Source organism: Artemia franciscana, chromosome 13 (genome assembly GCF_032884065.1).
Source record: "Artemia franciscana chromosome 13, ASM3288406v1, whole genome shotgun sequence".
Lineage (NCBI taxonomy): Eukaryota > Metazoa > Arthropoda > Branchiopoda > Anostraca > Artemiidae > Artemia > Artemia franciscana.
Window position 1 is genome coordinate 13,424,930 of NC_088875.1, and position 20,038 is coordinate 13,444,967.

General features: G+C 35.6%; 1 protein-coding gene across 1 annotated transcript in view; it reads right to left on the reverse strand.

Moving 5' to 3' along the window:
- Positions 1–20,038, reverse strand: part of LOC136034548 (cytochrome b5-like) — a 57,011-nt gene that overhangs the window by 11,921 nt on the left and 25,052 nt on the right. The gene's annotated exons all lie outside the window — the stretch shown is intronic.

The window sequence follows — 20,038 nt, forward strand, 5'->3', positions numbered from 1 at the left end:
TTTTTTTCTTGTCTGTTCAGTGGCGTCAATTCATGAAAAGGCAAAACGCTTTCTGAACTACCTGAGAAGAGGGGGGGGGGTACACCACAAGACTCACCAGAAGAATTGCGGTTGACTTATGAAACACTTAGGTCTCAACATAGCTTTCACGTAAAGGATAAGAAACTATAAAATAAATGGGACATCGAGTTCCATTTCAATGTATTTTTATACAGCACAATGTATTTTTCAATATCTAGAGAGGGTCAGTTCTGTTGGTAATTTCGATTTTTTTCGATGAAAATACAAAAGCAAATCAATAAAAAACCCTAAAAAGACACTTTTTTTAATCTGGGGGAGACAGAAATGTCTAGGGAACAATTCTTCCCAAAATAAGACAGCTACGTTGACCCTAAAGACTTATTTTTCTTAGAGGTGTTATCAGCAGAATAAAACTTCACTCAGAACATATCACCCCTTTGTAAGGCAAAACGCTTTCTGAACTACCTGAGCAGAGGGGGGGGGGTTACACCACAAGACTCACCAGAAGAATTGCGATTGACATATGAAACACTTAGGTCTCAACATAGCTTTCACGTAAAGGCTAAGAAACTATAAAATAAATGGAACATCGAGTTCCATTTCAATGTATTTTTATACAGCACAATGTATTTTTCAATATCTAGAGAGGGCCAGTTCTGTTGGTAATTTCGATTTTTCCGATGAAAATACAAAAGCAAATCAATAAAAAAAACCTTAAAAAGACACTTTTTTTAATCTGGGGGAGACAGAAACATCGAGTTTCATTTCCACGAGGACTCCCGAAATATCTGAAAAAATTCAGCAGTATTTATGGGCAGTAAATTTATGCAAAAAAAAATAATCCAGAAACGGTAAATTCTGAGACGGTGATTATGAAATTCAAATAGTCTGGCTATTGTTGGGGCACAAACCAAGAACTTGTCAGGGGATTCCTCTCCCTGGGGTTTGTTTTTAAGACCCCCCTCCTCACCAACCAACTTTGAGATGCAAAAATGCAGTTGTTTCATGCAAAATAAAATCCTCAAATATCTTATTCCCTCACCTGTGGCAGCTATAGTCCGATATTTAAAACAAAGCTTTTTTATTGTCCTAAGGCTGCCCAAAATTTCCTAGGCAATTTCTTCACACAAGCACCATAGAGGTCCTAACCTCCAGCCCTATTTCTGTGAAGATTAGGTACATGTAACACTTTATATTCGTAATTTGATTTGTTGTTTTGTAAATTGATCAATAAAGGAATTATCATTGTAAGGGATCAAAAAAAGGTATTCATGCATCTTCTATAAAAAAAAAAAAGGAAAAATGTGTGCAGGTATTTTGTATTTTTTTTTTTTTTTTTAGCTTAACCCCACATTCTCTCCTCTCGGTGAAATAATAATCTTTTTCACTTAAAATTTTAAAGCTTAATTTCACCTACACTAATTTATAAGCTTCTTTTAATTATTTCAAAGCTATTTTTCTTATCTAATAAATAGTTAACTCACTTTTTGGCTTATAAAGTTTTTATTCCCCCATAGTAATTCAATCTAATATCTGAAAATTCAGCATATTTGATAGGGGCATTTTCAAAGGAAAAGCCAACTTCTTTCTCCAAGTAGATCCAAATTATTAAAATTATTAAAACATTAAAAGACTACTACTTAAGCTTCAAGCTCTTCCCTGGTTATTTGTTTGTTGTAGAAGCATGCTTGAAATTGTTTTCATTCTTTTAATAGTTGTCAATTTTAATTACTGAAGTCAACAAACTAAAATAACTTACGCGAGACAGGAGGACGATATACGATTCCATATTGCCTTAAGTTTATGCTACCTGTGAAGCATGTGTTTTAGAAAAGCCTATAGCAACTAGCTAGAATTACTATATCATCTTCTTTTTTTTCTTGGATATTATCTCAACCTGCTTAAGATAGATGGATAGATACATGTTAGTTTACAACAAGAATTAAACCATTTAAACAAACAGCGCAAACGCCTAATGGCATACTTAAGCGCGTGGTATATCACCAAAAAAAAAAAAAAAAAAAAAAAAAAAAAAAAAAAAAAAAAAAAAAAAAAAAAAAAAAAAAAAAAAAAAAAAAAAACCGTCATTACTTCGGCCTAAACTAATTTGCACTTCTTTCGGAAATCAAACTTCAACACTTACAACGTAAAATAGTATGGGAGACCAGCATAACAAACTTCCAAATTTTCGTCTGCTTTTCATGGTATTTTTATCTTACGAAAGAAATGCAAGGCAAATTTCAAGAATTTAATTCGGTACTTGGATAAAACTGGATTGAAGCAACAGAAAGATAGCAAAATTGTTGAAACATAAAAGTTAATGTTTAGACCATGAAGATTACAAATACAGAAGAGAGAATAATGAGAATTTTTTTTCCAAGACAATGAACGAACAAAACCTATTTGAATATTTTGGCCCTATATCTAAGGGCCGTCTTCAGCAAAGAAAATAATAAACAATAACACTTACAATAAAAATTTCTTGGTTAGAAATCCATTTTTTCAAAATAGCCCAGCCATCATTACTTCTTAACGAAAAGTTCAGCCAAGACTGTGTGATAAAAGCTAACATTTTACAAGCTAAAAAGGATCATTCATTTCGCTAACTGTATTTATTAAAAATTTATTTAAAATAAAACAAAATTAGGAACCAATAAAAACAAGCCCAATCCCAAAAGAACTACAAGATTAGCTGCAGAGAAGGCAAGCCTCGCAATAAGAAATCATTCCAATTTTTAATAAATACAGTTAGTGAAATGAATGAACCTTTTTAGCTTGTAAAATGTTAGCTTTTATCACACAGTCTTGACAGAACTTTTCGTTAAGAAGTAATGACGCCTGGGCTATTAAAAAAAAATGGATTTCTAACCAAGAATATTTTTACTGTAAGTGTGTTATTGTTTATTATTTTCTTTGCTGAAGACGACCCTTATATGTAGGGCCAAAATATTCAAATACGTTTCGTTCGTTCACTGTCTTGGGAAAAAAAAAGTCCTCGCTATTCTCTCTTCTGTATTTGTATTATGGAAAGGCAGTGTGGTCTTCGTCATTATTTACATGAAGATTACAATAATTTCTTTGTTATTCTTCCCATCCTTTCCAATTCAGAAATGGCACCAAAGTCCCATTTCTGGTGCAATATAGAATTAATGATTATTATTAAAATTTGCAGTTATTAATAGTAATTTATAAGAAGGAGTAGCTTCTAAATGGCCCATTAAACATCTTTCTACAATCTTGCGGTAGTCTGGTAGCCCCACCGAAGAGAAAGGACACGTCATTTGATTTGCATCATCAAAAGATTTTCTATGTTTTTTTTTTTTTAATAGGGGTCCCAAACATCTAGTTTATGGTTTTCCAGTTTGACGATTCATTTGTATACTTTTCATTTCAATCTACTGTAGGACAGCAGAAAGGCGTATTGAAGTGTAACTCAAAGATGTCCAGAATCGGAGTTTTTGTCATTTTATTCAAAATACCTACCAAGCATCGCAAAAGGACGAATTAGCGACGCAAAAAAGCTAAACTGAAGAGTCTGGTTTTGAGGCGTGTTCGGCGACAGGCCTATGTCTCTAACTCGCACAAAAAAGTTTTTCCTAATTTTTTTTTTAATTTTTCCTCTCCCTTTAGCCCCCCAGATGGTCAAATCTGGGAAAACGACTTTATCAAGTCAATTTGTGCAGGTCCCTGACACGCCTACCAATTTTCATCGTCCTAGCACGTCCAGAAGCACCAAACACGCCAAATCACTGAACCCCTCCCCCCAACTCCTCCAAAGAGAGCGAATCCAGTACGATTCTGTCAATCACGTATCAAGGACATTTGCTTATTCCAAGAATTCCAGTTTCCCCCTCCAACTCCTCCTAATGTCACAGGATCTGGTCGGAATTTAAAATTAGAACTTTAAAGCACAAGATCCTTCTAAATATCAAATTTCATTCAGAACTGGTCACCCTTTCGTAAGTTACAAATACCTCAATTTTCAAAATTACCCCCACCCCCATTTCTACCAAAGAGAGCAGATCCGGTCCGGTTATGTCAGTCACGTATCTTAGACAGGCTTCTATTCTTCCCATCCAGTTTCATCCAGATCTCACCGCTTTAAGTATTTTCTAAGATTTCGGGTCCCCCCAACTGCCCCCCCCCCCCAATTACGCTTGATCCGGTTAAGATTTAAAATAAGAGATCTGAGTTACGAGGTCCTTCTAAAAATGAAGTTTCATGAAGATCCGATCACTCCTTCGTAAGTAAAAATACGTAATTTTTTCTTATTTTTCAGAATTAACCTCCCCCCCCCCAATAGAGCGGATCCGTTCCATTTATGTAAATCACGTATGTAAGACTTCTGCTTATTTCTTCCACCAAATTTCATCCCGATCCCTCCAATCTAAGCGTTTTCCATGATTTTAGGTTCCCCCACCCCAAACTTTGATGTAGTAAATTGGGGTATTTTTATCTTACGAAGAGATGATCGGATCTTAATGAAATTTGATTTTTAGAAGGAATTCATGTCTCAGAGCTCTTATTTCAAATCCCGACCAGATCTTTTGACATTGGGGGGAGTTGGAGGGGGAAATCTCGGAAAAACACTTGGAGTGGAGGAATCGGGATGAAGCTTGGTGGATAGAATAAACAAATGTCCTTGATACGTGATTGACTGAATCGTACTGGATTCGCTCTCTTTGGAGGAGTTGGGGGGAGGGGTTCAGTGATTTGGCGATTTTGGTGTTTCTGGACGTGCTAGGACAATGAAAATTGGTAGGCGTGTCAGGGAGGTGCACAATTTGACTTGATAAAGTCGTTTTCCTAGATTCGACCGTCTGGGGGGCTAAAGAGAGAGGAAAAATTAGAAAAAATGAGGCATTTATAACTTACGAGTGGGTGATCGGATCTTGATGAATTTTGATATTTAGAAGGACATCGTGACTCAGAGCTCTTATTTAAATCCTGACCGGCATTAAGCCTCTTATTTTCCTTTTTAAATCAATCTATTGATTCATAGAATTTTGTTAGAGCTCATACCATATGATCTCTTGGCTCTTAGCTCTTCTCGCCTCGTCACAAGTGCCATATGAGCTCTTAGCTCTTGTTTTATTTGATTTCTTAACCTTTTTGAATTAATGCAGGTTTTGATTTTTGCTCACCGTAACTGATTAATTAAAACGAAATTTGCATATTCATTTTACTTTTATTTGGCTATATTGCTTATTCAAAATTTTTATCGGACGATTTTGAGAAATACGGGGAAGGGGCCAGGTTGCCCTCCAAGTTTTGGCTACTTAAAAAGGTCACTAGAATTTTTAATTTTATTTACGAATATTTTTATTAGAAATAAATATACATAAATTACGAATTAACTTAAGTAACTAACTTCTATATTCATATGTTTTTTATTACGTTTATGATCCCTGAATCACACAGGCCGTTTAATTACAATAAATAGCTCTTTTGAAGTTACTAAAAATACTTTAGCGTAAAGATTGAGGTATTGAGGAGGAGACGAACCCCCTCATATACGCAATAATTCCTGTTCGTTTTAAGTTTTAATGTTGCTCCTTACTTCCAGTTGAAAAAAAAACTTTAATTTTTTAAAATTAAAGTCGTTTTTTTTAACTATGCTGAAAAATTCAGCACCCCTTCATGGAAAATCACTTCCCCCATGACATGTTCCTCCATTGAAAGATCCTTCCGCGTAACCCCCTCACCCCGACCCCACCCCCGCCAGAAAAAAAAACTTTAAACCTCAGTATACTTCCCAATAACCAATACTATATGTAAAAAATGGGCGAAGTTCATAACTTAAAGCCCTTCCCCGTGGACTGTGGGGGATTAAGTCGTCCTCAAAGACACAGTTATTAGATTTATCGACTATGCTGAACAAAATGGCTATCTCAAAATTTTGATCCGGTGACTAAGAAAAATCAGCGTGGGATGGGGCCTAGTTGCACTCCAATTTTTTGGTCACTTAAAAAGGACACTAGAAATTTTGATTTCCGTTTGAATTAGTCCTTTTGCAACATTTTAAGACCACTAGGTTAATACGGTCACACCTGGAAAAAAACAACAGCATCAAAAACAAATAAACAGACATCCGTGATCTTTCTTCTGGCAGAAAATACAAAATTCCACATTTTTGCAGATAGGAGCTTGAAACCTCTACAGCAGGGTTCTCTGATACGCTGAATTTGATGGTGGGATTTTCATTAAGGTTCTACGACTTTTAGGGGGTGTTTTCCTCTTCAAAAATGCGGCAAATTTTCCCAGGCTCGTAACTTTTGATGAGTAAGACTAAACTTGGTGAAACTTATATATTTAAAATCAGTACTAAAAATCAGATTCTTTTGATGTATCTATTGGGATCAAAATTCCGTCTTTTAGAGTTTCGGTTACTATTTAGCCAGGTCGCTCCTTACTTACAGTTCGTTATCACGAACTGTTTGATATGGGCGGGTTTGTCCCCCACGTCAAACTTGATGAAACTCATATATTTAAAATCAGCATAAAAATCCGATTCTTTTGATATATCTATTGGTATCAAAATTCTTTTTTTTTTAGAGTTTCTGGTACTTTTGAGCCGGGTCGCTTTTTGCTTACAGTTCTTTACCACGAACTGTTTGACAATGGGCAAAGTTCATAGCTTGCAGCCCTTCCCCCGGGGACTTTGTGGAATTTAGTCATCCTCAAAGACACCGTCATCAGACTTTTCGACTATGCTGAACAAAATGGCTATCTCAAAATTCCGATCGAGTGACTTAGGAAAAAATTAGCGTTGGAGGGGGTTTTGTTGCCTTCCAGTTTCTTTGGTCTTTTTAAAATGGCACTAGAGCTTTTAATTTCCTGTTCGCATGAGCCCTCTCGTGATACTCTAGGACCACTGGGTCGACGCGATCACCCGTGGGAAAAAAAACAAATAAACACGCATCTGTGATCTTTCTTCAAAATATAAAATTCCACATTTTTGCATGTAAGAGCTTAAAACCTTCTACAATAGGGCTATCTGATACGCCGAATCTGATGGTGTGATTTTCATTAAGATTTTATGAATTTTAGGGGGTGTTTCCCTCTTTTTTTCAAAAATAAAGCAAAGTTTCTCAGGCTCGTAACTTTTTTTTTTAAACTTGATAAAACTAATATATTTGAAATCAGCATAAAAATCCGATTCTTTTGATGTATCTATTGGTATCAAAATTCAGTTTCATAGAGTTCGTTTACTATTTAGCTGGGCCGCTCCTTACTTACAGTTTGTTACCACGAACTGTTTGAAATATAAGTAATAATAATAACAAAACAAAACCAAAGTGAATATTTACAGGTGGGAGAATACACAGCAAGTTTACAAGTACGAGATTACAGCTTGCTGTAAATCTCTAAACGTTTTGTAAATCTCTGTTTCTTTCTGTTCATTACGCAAGACTTCGTAAAAAAACGAAAAGGAAATCCGTAGGATCAGCGTTTAAAGGAGTTTTAACCTGAAAAGTATTACAATCGGTATTAAATTGTCATCCTGTAATAAATTGTAAATATCATACATTGTACTAAAGCTGTCGTTTTAGGGGGAAGATAAAAGGGGGATTTTAGTGGGAAGGGGGTATAAAATACGAAGTTTACCCTCTCTATTTTTCTGCTTCATTTTCTGACCTAGTAACACTTAACTGATGTCTTGTAAAAGCCTTATCTGTATCGATGAGATGTGTGAAAAATCTCTGTTTCTTTCCAAAATTACAAAATTACAAAATTACATAATAAAAAAACTAGTTTTTTTAACTGAAAGTAAGGAGCGACATTAAAACTTAAAACGAACAGAAATTACTCCGTATATGAAATGGGTTGTCCCCTCCGCAACCCCTTGCTCTTTTTGAACGTTTTTGAATTAATGCATGTTTGATTTTGGCTCTCCACACATAAATTATTAAAATGAAATTTGCATATTAATTCCTTTTTTGGCTAAATGACTTTCTCTTAGTTTTGATCAGATGATTTTAAGAAATAAGGGGCGGGGAAAGCCTAGTTGCCCTGCAATTTTTCGGTTACATAAAAAGGCAACTATAAATTTTAGTTTTTAACGAATGTTTTTATTAGTAAAAAATATACGTAAATTAAGAATTAGCTTACGTAACAAACTTTTATATTCTTAAATTTTTATTATGTATATGAGGGGGTTTGTACCCTCGTTAATACCTCGCTTTTTGCTCTAAATCGTAAGTTTTGTCCCAATTCTTTAAGAATGACCCCTGAATCCGAAAGGCCGTAGAATAAATAGTTGAAATTACTAAAAATACTTTAGCTTAAAGAGCGAGGTATTTATCTCCTCCTAAAAACCTCGCTCTTTATGCTAAAGTATTTTTAGAAGCCCTCATATGCGTAATAATCTCTGTTCGTTTTAAGTTTCAATGCTACTCCTTACTTTCAATTAAAAAAACGTTTCCATGTTTATTTTTTCATCGTTTTTTTTAATAGTAATTTTAGAAAATCCTGCGCCCTTTTCATTGAATTTCTGTTCCCCCATGACATATTTCTCCAGGGAAAGATCCTCCCACATAGCTCCCTCCCCTCAAACCTACCCCCAACACCAAAAAAAAAATCCCCTGAAAACGCTGTACACTTCCCAGTAACCATTATTATATGTAAACACTGGCCGAAGTTTGTAACTTGCAGCCCCTCCCCCAGGGACTTTGGGGGAGTAAGTCATTCCCAAAGACATAGTTATTATGGTTTTTGACTATGCGGAACAAAATGACTATCTAAAAATTTAAATCCGTTGACTTTGGAGAAAAAACGAGCGTGGGAGGGGGCCTAGGTGCCCCCCAATTTTTTTGGTCACTTAAAAAGGGCACTAGAACTTATCGTTAGAATGAGCCCTCTTGCGACATTCTAGGACCACTTGGTCGATACGATGACCCCTGAAAAAAAAAACAAAAAAAAAACAAATAAACACGCACCCGTGATTTGTCTTCTGGCAAAAAATAGCGAAATTCCACATTTTTGTAGATAGGAGCTTGAAACTTCTACAATAGGGTTCTCTGATACGCTGAATCTGATGGTGTGATTTTCGTTAAGATTCTATGACTTTTAGGGATTGTTTCCCCCTATTTTCTAAAATAAGGCAAATTTTCTCAGGCTCGTAACTTTTGATGGGTAAGACTAAACTTTATTAAACTTATATATTTAAAATCAGCATTAAAATGCGATTCTTTTGATGTAGCTTTTGATATCCAAACCCCATTTTTTAGAGTTTTGGTTGCTATTGAGCCGGGTCACTCCCTACTACAGTTCGTTACCACGAACTGTTTGAAATCTAAACGTTTTGCAAACGTCTGTAAATCTCTGATAAATTCTTTCAAAAAACAAACGAAAAATTCTTCGCGCTTGTGGCTGATAAATTTTAGAGGACTGAACTTTTAAAAAAGTTTTAAAAGTAGCTGAATAATACGGAAATATATAGGACACTATAGGGAATGTCGTGGATATTAAAAGTTCAATATAAAATTTATATCAAGTGGATATAAAAACCAAATACAAAAGTTTGGATATTTCAACAACATACTAAAGCATTAAAATTAAAACTTGCATATTTATGCTGAAAAAAAATTACTTCCGGTTCATTCACTAGATCTGTCTGAGAGAGTTCAATAACTGGGTTCATCCAAAGTCTTGAGTTGTAAATTTTTTCTTTAATGCTGCCTATATGTAAGTTGAATTTCTAAAAAAGGTGGTACAATCTTCCTCGTCCTAATTTAAAAAATCTGGATAGTTCGACCATAAATTCCGTAAATATTGCATAGATAACTTCGAAGACCACACTGCCTTTCCATGACGAAAGTAAAACAGTTCAAAATAGGGATGATACCTTTTTATTGACAGTGAATAACTGTCAATAAAAAGTTAAGTTATTCACTTAAATAAAAATAAAAAACTTAAATTCACTAAAATAAAAGTGAAGTTATTCACTGTCAATAAAAAGGTATCATCCCTATTTTGAACTGTTTTACTTTCGTCAAATATTGCATAAACATTTCTTTTGAATAAAATATTTACAAAGATTCAGAGACCACATCAAAAACTAGTTTTCGGAACAAAATCATCACAACTTTTGCTTTTACGACGGGTGAATTATTCGGTTTAGAAGTTTTTTTTCTTTTTCTTTCTTTTTGTTTCTTTTTTTCTTCTTTTGTTTCAGCGTGTGGAGACGGATGCGAAAACTCCCATTCTTACTTTTAATATTTAGAATAAGAAGCTAGGATTGGCAGAGAAGGGTGAATCGCTTATGGCAAGGTTTTAGGATTAAAATCGAAGGCCAGAATATCCAGATTTGCATTTGGAAAAGATGTAAAGAAAAATACTTCTAAATGACAATCCAGAAGGGAGGATCCAGACCCTACCCCCTCCCCCCCAAAAAAACAGGCTAAACTACAGGAGATGGTTTAGGGAATTTTTCGAAGATGAGATGGGTCTCGCTATATGAGATCACTCTCTAAACAGCACAATATTGATTATTATTATTTATTTAAGAATTAACGACGCTTCTTGACCTTAAACCCCTCGCTGGGATGATCAAATTCTTCGCCAGAATGATTTTAGCTTCTTCCTCAGCTAATTTTTTGTCTTTTACATGGGATAAAGTTATGTGTTGTTATTTTTTTTTTCATTCTTGTCAAATGATTTCTGGTGTGTGCTTTTCGTCTCGTTGACAGAGAAGATTTTGTCCTATTTAAAGGATCGGAGCAGATTAATCATGCATGTAAGCAGTATAATCAGTCTTGCCAAGCTTGTCCCGGATGCTCCCTTTTCTGATATGGTGCTCCAAATTAACTTTTGGCATTCGGGCACACCCTGGATTAATTTACTTTCTTAAAGTCGGACAACTAAATTTTTTTATAGTATAATGGTACAACTTTATGAAAATATGACGTCATTTTTAGAATTGCGGCAATTTCAAATTGCATAAAAAATACAACAGTGCAGATAGATGACGTCATTTTCGGTTATAAATATCACAGTAACGCTAAACTCGTGACGTCATTTTTGGTATATAAACAGCTAATTTCTTAGCAATAGCTATTAGTAACAAAAGACATTTCTCAAGTGTAATATCACTATTGGCTAGAAAAAGTTTTTTCTCAAATTCAAAAATGGAACATCAAAACATACGTTCTAATAAATCACAAGAAAACAGAGTGTCGTTGTTAGCAGAGAAATTCGAACGGCTCGTTCAGAAAAGGCATACGAGAGAATTGGGTTATGATAAAGAATGCTCGTCTCCTAAGAGAAGAGTGGCTGACCAAATCTGTATGCTGGAAGAAGGGCAAAGACAAAAACTAACAAATAATAACTCCAAATTTCAAACAGATGTGGTGAAATATCTTGTAAAAAATGGATTAAACCCAAATTCGAAGAATAATTTCCAGAAAACAGCTTTACATCTGGCCGCTGAAGAAAGCAGACTAGATATCTGTCAGCTGTTAGTTTCCAAAGGTGCGACTGTAGATGCCAGAGATTCTGAAAATTGCACACCATTACATTATGCTGCCAGACTAGACGCATTACCTATTTGCCAGTTTCTAGTTTCAAACGGTGCTCTTGTAGATGCATTAGATTCTGACAATCTTTCACCTATAGATTACGCTAAGAATTCAAATGCAATGATTGTAGCTAGATATCTTGAAGAATGTGTCCTCTGGTGGCGCTTTGGGCTTAAGCTCCAGAAAACAGCTTTACATCGAGCCGCTGAAGAAAACAGACTAGATATCTGTCAGCTATTAGTCTCCAATGGCGTGACTGTAGATGCCAGAGATTCTGATAATTGCACACCATTACATTATGCTGCCAGACGAGGCGCATTAGCTATTTGCCAGTTTCTAGTTTCAAACGGTGCTCTTGTAGATGCATTAGATTCTGACAATCTTTCACCTATAGATTACGCCAGTGGTTCCCAACCTTTTTCGGTCCGCGTACCCCTAGTCAAGGCCCAAAAAGTTTGCGTACCCCTTTCTTGAGAATCGTTGTTTTACTTTTTTCTTAACTAAAATCAGATTTTCAAAAACACGAGATTTATTGTCCAATATGACGGTGCTTAAATGTACTTACAAAATCAATGAGACTCTTGAGGCTGCTTTTTTGCTAAAATATTATCAAATCTTGGCTCGATGTCACTAACGGCAATTATAAGGTCATTTTGTACACTCAGTCTGTTTCTGTGTTTGGTTTTGATCAATGACATTGCCGAAAATGACACTTCACAAAGGTAAGTGGATCCGAATGGTAACAAAGCAGACATGGCGATTTCACTTAGTTCCTTGTATTCTCCTTTCACCTCCAGCCAAAACTGGGAAACAGTTACATTTTGGAATTTCAGTTCTAAGGCGCGATCACTGGCAAGTTCGATCAGATTCTCTGTAAGCTTGTCACTAAGACCGGAGCTTGAGGTCACGTCTTCAACAAATGGATTTTGGATCCAATCCTGCGTTCTATCTTGGTTCATAATCGATGGGAAATATGACACAAGTTCATCTCGCAACTTTGTCAGATGCTCCCGAATACATTCACAGATTGTGTTGAGGTTATCAATTTCACTATCGTCCGCAAACTTGTCAAGGGTCGGGAAGACACTAACGCTGTTTCTTTGAACCTTTTTAAGCCAGAACTCCAATTTCTTGATGAAAGCACACATCTTCGAATTCAGGGAGAGTTCGTCCGTCCGGAAACCTTGCATTGACAGATTCAAGTCATTCAGTTTGTCGAAAATATCCGCAAGATAGGCCAGCCTGCAGACCCAGTCCTGGTTTTCAAAAAGTGAACTGAATGCAGATTTTTGCTCCAGAAGAAACATATGAACTTCTTGTCGAAGCTCGAAAAGTCTGTTTAAAATCTTCCCACGAGACAACCAGCGAACTTCTGTGTGCAGAAGTAAATGTTGATGTTCTGAACCCATCTCTTGGCACAGCAACTTGAACATTCTTGAGTTCAGTGGTCGGGCTTTGATGAAGTTGATCACTTTTACAGCCTCGTTGAGGGTCTCGTGCAGATGTGCGTTCATCCTTTTCGATGCAAGAGCTTGCCTGTGAATGATGCAGTGCAACCACTTCACCTTTGGATTTTTCTTCCTTATCCAGGCCATGAGCCCATTATTCTTCCCTGTTAGGGCGGCAGCTCCATCACTGCAAACTGATAGACACCAGTCCCACAAGATGCCCCCTTCTGCGAAGAATTTGTCAATCACCTTGAATAGTTCTTCTCCTGTTGTTCTTGACTGTAGGTTTTGACAAAACAGAATATTTTCTCTTATGTCAGAACAATCTTGATATCGAACAAAGACGATCACCTGGGCTTCACCTGACACATCCGTGCTTTCGTCAAGCTGTAACGCAAACATCTTCGTCAACTTTATTTGCTCAATAACCTGCATGACAATATCGCTTGCAATGTCTTCTATCCTTCTTGAAATGGTATTGTTTGACACAGGTATAGACTGAAGGGCAGTAGCAGTTTTCGTGTCAAACATTATTTCACTGACTTTCACTAGTGCTGGTAATATCAGACATTCGGCGATGGTGTGCGGTTTTTTCCGTTTCGCAACTAAATATGAAACAGCATACGAAGCCCGGAGAGCCTTTGAAGAAACTGATGCCACTTTTGCAATTTCCAAACAGTTACTAGCGAATGCTTCTTGTTTCAGCTTGAAAAACTCTATGGGCTTACCGACATGAGAAGGGTGCACAGTACTGAGATGCCGGTTCATATGCGCAGGTTTCATGGAACTGTTGGCCAAGACTTGACCACAAAGAACGCACTGTGCATTCACTGGATCAGACTTTGTCGCACTAAATCCGAGCCCTAGGTATTCTGACAAATATCGACGCACTTTGACCGATGATTCGTCATATTTCTTCTTCTTAGGTGCAGGTTCAGAGTTTTGGGTACCATCATTCGGCTTCTTGTTATTCCTGATCAGGAATCTATCCATCTTTGTTTGCAACCACAATTCACGAACTTCGTGTTTCAACAGATGACAAGATACTGAACTCGCTGAGTTTAAATCGAGACCTTACGGCTATGGAGAAAAATTAGCGGGTTACTGAAAGCGAAAGTTTTGAAAATGAGTATGAAATTACGTACAATGGGCTATGTTATCTGATTTTGAGGGAAATGTTGGATCTGAGTCAGAAACGAGTTTTAAAGATGTAGACTAAATTAATTTTGGGATCTTCGCGTACCCCCTGCGAGGGTTTCGCGTACCCCCTGGGGTACGCGTACCACCGGTTGGGAACCACTGGATTACGCTAAGAATTCAAATGCAACATCTGTGGCTAATTATCTTGAAGAATGTGTTCTGTGGTGGTGCTTTGGGTCTCACTGAATAATATATGTGCTTTGATAATATGAAAAGGGAATACATAACAATAAGAGCTGTTTTGGTTCATAGGGATACCATTTTGTTTAGCGTACATTGAAGCATCAACTCTGAGTTTCGAAATGGAGAGTGAATTTCAGTTTAACTTTATTATTGATTCTTTGTTCAAAATTACTTTTTTCGTCTAAATAAACAATATATTCATTATTTGTTGCTCAAGTATACTAGGCTGCAGGTCTATTTGAAAGAAACTGCCTCTTTTTTATGTTTATAATACTGTTATCTACTTTTTTTACAACAGTAACAGCTAAGGAATTCAGTGGTAAGAGTTGCTGCTGAAACAGTTGTAATATAAACAGCAGTTTTAGATCTCATAATCACTAGACTGTCCCTGAAATAAATTGAATAAAAAAAAACAAGTTTTTTAACTGCAAATAAGGAGCGACACTAGTGCCTATAGTAGCAAAACCGGGACCGACAGACAGACCGACAGAATTTCCGACTGCTATATGTCACTTGGTTAATACCAAGTGCCAGAAAAATAACAATTTTTTTTTAACTACAAGTAAGGAGCGACATCAAAACATAAAACGAAATAGGTTTTCCCCTCCTCAACGTCCCGCTCTTTACGCTAAAGTTTGATTCTTTCTCACAACTTTACTTTTTAAAACAATAAAACAAAATTATATATTTTAAAATCAGTATAAAAATCCGATTCTTTTGATGTATCTATTGGTATAAAAATTCAGTTTCATAGAGTTCGTTTACTATTAAGCTGGGCCGCTCTTAACTTACAGTTTGTTACCACGAACTGTTTGAAATATAAGTAATAATAATAACAAAACAAAACCAAAGTGAATATTTACAGGTGGGAGAATACACAGCAAGTTTACAAGTACGAGATTACAGCTTGCTGTAAATCTCTAAACGTTTTGTAAATCTCTGTTTCTTTCTGTTCATTACGCAAGACTTCGTAAAAAAAAACGAAAAAGGAAATCCGTAGGATCAGCGTTTAAAGGAGTTTTAACCTGAAAAGTATTACAATCGGTATTAAATTGTCATCCTGTAATAAATTGTAAATATCATAAATTGTATTAAAGCTATCGTTTTAGGGGGAAGATAAAAGGATGATTTTAGTGGGAAGGGGGTATAAAATATGAAGTTTACCCTCTCTATTTTTCTGCTTCATTTTCTGACCTAGTAACATTTAACTGATGTCTTGTAAATGCCTTATCAGTATCGATGAGATGTGTGAAAAATCTCTGTTTCTTTCTTAAATTACATAATAAAAAAACTAGTTTGTTTTAACTGAAAGTAAGGAGCGACATTAAAACTTAAAACGAACAGAAATTACTCCGTATATGAAATGGGTTGTCCCCTCCGCAATCCCTTGCTCTTTACGCTAAAGTTTTTATACTTTCAGTTAAAAAAAAAAAACTAGTTTTTTTTATGTAATTCCTGAACGTTTTTGAATTAATGCATGTTTAATTTTGGCTCTCCACACATAAATTATTAAAATGAAATTTGCATATTAATTCCCTTTTTGGCTAAATGACTTTCTCTTAGTTTTGATCAGACGATTTTGAGAAATAAGGGTGGGGAAAGCCTAGTTGCCCTGCAATTTTTCGGTTACATAAAAAGGCAACTATAAATTTTAATTTCTAACGAATGTTTTTATTAGTAAAAAATATACGTAAATTAAGAATTAGCTTACGTAACAAACTTTTATATTCTTAAATTTTTATTTTGTATATGAGGGGGTTTGTACCCTCGTTAATACCTCGCTTTTTGCGCTAAATCGTAAGTTTTGTCCCAATTCTTTAAGAATGACCCTGAATTAGAAAGGCCGTAGAATAAATAGTTGAAATTACTAAAAATACTATAGCATAAAGAGCGGGGTATTTATCTCCTCCTAAATACCTCGCTCTTTATGCTAAAGTATTTTTAGAACCCCTCATATGCGTAACAATCTCTGTTCGTTTTAAGCTTCAAAGCTACTCCTTACTTTCAATTAAAAAAACGTTTACATGTTTATTTTTTCATCGTTTTTTTTATAGTAATTTTAGAAAATCCTGCGCCCTTTTCATTGAATTTCTGTTCCCCCATGACATATTTCTCCAGGGAAAAATCCTCCCACATAGCTCCCTCCCCTCAAACCTACCCCCAACACCGAAAAAAATCCCCTAAAAACGCTGTACACTTCCCAATAACCATTATTATATGTAAACACTGGCCGAAGTTTGTAACTTGCAGTCCCTCCCCCAGGGACTTTGGGGGAGTAAGTCATTCCCAAAGACATAGTTATTATGGTTTTGACTATGCGGAACAAAATGACTATCTAAAAATTTAAATCCGTTGACTTTGGAGAAAAAACGAGCGTGGGAGGGGGCCTAGGTGCCCTCCAATTTTTTTTGTCACTTAAAAAGGGCACTAGAACTTATCGTTAGAATGAGCCCTCTTGCGACATTCTAGGACCACTTGGTCGATACGATGACCCCTGAAAAAAAAAACAAAAAAACAAACAAATAAACACGCACCCGTGATTTGTCTTCTGGCAAAAAATACGAAATTCCACATTTTTGTGCATATGAGCTTGAAACTTCCACAGCAGGTTTCTCTGATACGCTGAATCTGATAATGTGATTTTCGTTAAGATTCTATGACTTTTAGGGATTGTTTCCCCCTATTTTTAAAATAAGGCAAATTTTCTCAGGCTCGTAACTTTTGATGGGTAAGACTAAACTTGATTAAACTTATATATTTAAAATCAGCATTAAAATGCGATTCTTTTGATGTAGCTTTTGATATCAAAACCCCATTTTTTAGAGTTTTGGTTGCTATTGAGCCGGGTCACTCCTTACTACAGTTCGTTACCACGAACTGTTTGAAATCGAAACGATTTGTAAAACGTCTGTAAATCTCTGATAAATTCTTTCAAAAAACAAACGAAAAATTCTTCGCGCTTGTGGCTGATAAATTTTAGAGGACTGAACTTTTAAAAAAGTTTTAAAAATAGCTGAATAATACGGAAATATATAGGACACTATAGGGAATGTCGTGGATATTAAAAGTTCAATATAAAATTTATATCAAGTGGAGGATATAAAAACCAAATACAAAAGTCTGGATATTTCAACAACATACTAAAGCATTAAAATTAAAACTTGCATATTTATGCTGAAAAAAAAATTACTTCCGGTTCATTCACTAGATCTGTCTGAGAGAGTTCAATAACTGGGTTCATCCAAAGTCTTGAGTTGTAAATTTTTTCTTTAATGCTGCCTATATGTAAGTTGAATTTCTAATAAAGGTGGTACAATCTTCCTCGTCCTAATTTCAAAAATCTGGATAGTTCGACCATAAATTCCGTAAATATTGCATATATAACTTCGAAGACCACACTGCCTTTCCATGACGAAAGTAAAATAGTTCAAAATAGGGATGCTACCTTTTTATTGACAGTGAATAACTGTCAATAAAAAGTTAAGTTATTCACTTAAATAGAAATAAAAAACTTAAATTCACTAAAATAAAAGTGATGTTATTCACTGTCAATAAAAAGGTATCATCCCTATTTTGAACTGTTTTACTTTCGTCAAATATTGCATAAACATTTCTTTTGAATAAAATATTTACAAAGATTCAGAGACCACATCAAAAACTAGTTTTCGGAACAAAATCATCACAACTTTTGCTTTTACGACGGGTGAATTTATTCGGTTTAGAAGTTTTTTTTCTTTTTCTTTCTTTTTTTCATTCTTTTGTTTCAGCGTGTGGAGACGGATGCGGAAACTCCCATTCTTACTTTTAATATTTAGAATAAGAAGCTAGGATTGGCAGAGAAGCGTGAATCGCTTATGGCAAGGTTTTAGGATTAAAATCGAAGGCCAGAATATCCAGATTTGCATTTGAAATAGATGTAAAGAAAAATACCTCTAAATGACAATCCAGAAGGGAGGATCCAGACCCTACCCCCTCCCCCCCCCCCCAAAAAAAAGAGGCTAAACTACAGGTGATGGTTTAGGAAATTTTTCGAAGATGAAATGTGTCTCCCTATATGAGATCACTCTCTAAACAGCGCAATATTGATTATTATTATTTATTTAAGAATTAACGACGCTTCTTGACCTTAATCCCCTCGCTGGGATGATCAAATTTCCCGCCAGAATGATTTTAGCTTCTTCCTCAGTTAATTTTTTGTCTTTTACATGGGATAAGGTTATGTGTTGTTATTTTTTTTTCATTCTTGTCAAATGATTTCTGGTGTGTGCTTTTCGTCTCGTTGACAGAGAAGATTTTGTCCTAATTAAAGGATCGGGGCACATTAATCATGCATGTAAGCAGTACAATTAGTCTTGCCAAGCTTGTCCCAGATGGCCCCTTTTCTGATATGGTGCTCCAAATAAACTTTTGGCATTCGGGCACACCCTGGATTAATTTACTTTCTTAAAGTCGGACAACTAAATTTTCTTTTATAGTATAATGGTACGACTTTATGAAAATATGACGTCATTTTTAGAATTGCGGCAATTTCAAATTGCATAAAAAATACAACAGTGCAGATAGATGACGTCATTTTCGGTTATAAATATCACAGTAACGCTAAACTCGTGACGTCATTTTTGGTATATAAACAGCTAATTTCTTAGCAATAGCTATTAGTAACAAAAGACATTTCTCAAGTGTAATATCACTATTGGCTAGGAAAAGTTTTTTTCTCAAATTCAAAAATGGAACATCAAAACATACGTTCTAATAAATCACAAGAAAACAGAGTGTCGTTGTTAGCAGAGAAATTCGAACGGCTCGTTCAGAAAAGGCATACGAGAGAATTGGGTTATGATAAAGAATGTTCGTCTCCTAACAGAAGAATGGCTGACCAAATCTGTATGCTGGAAGAAGGGCAAAGACAAAAACTAACAAATAATACCTCCAAATTTCAAACAGATGTGGTGAAATATCTTGTAAAAAATGGATTAAACCCAAGTTTGAAGAATAATTTCCAGAAAACAGCTTTACATCTGGCCGCTGAAGAAAGCAGACTAGATATCTGTCAGCTGTTAGTTTCCAAAGGCGCGACTGTAGATGCCAGAGATTCTGAAAATTGCACACCATTACATTATGCTGCCAGACGAGACGCATTACCTATTTGCCAGTTTCTAGTTTCAAACGGTGCTCTTGTAGATGCATTAGATTCTGACAATCTTTCACCTATAGATTACGCTAAGAATTCAAATGCAATGATTGTGGCTAGATATCTTGAAGAATGTGTCCTCTGGTGGCGCTTTGGGCTTAAGCTCCAGAAAACAGCTTTACATCGAGCCGCTGAAGAAAACAGACTAGATATCTGTCAGCTATTAGTTTCCAATGGCGCGACTGTAGATGCCAGAGATTCTGAAAATTGCACACCATTACATTATGCTGCCAGACGAGGCGCATTAGCTATTTGCCAGTTTCTAGTTTCAAACGGTGCTCTTGTAGATGCATTAGATTCTGACAATCTTTCACCTATAGATTACGCTAAGAATTCAAATGCAACATCTGTGGCTAATTATCTTGAAGAATGTGTTATGTGGTGGTGCTTTGGGTCTCACTGAATAATATATGTGCTTAGATAATATGAAAAGGGAATATATAACAATAAGAGCTGTTTTGGTTCATAGGGATATC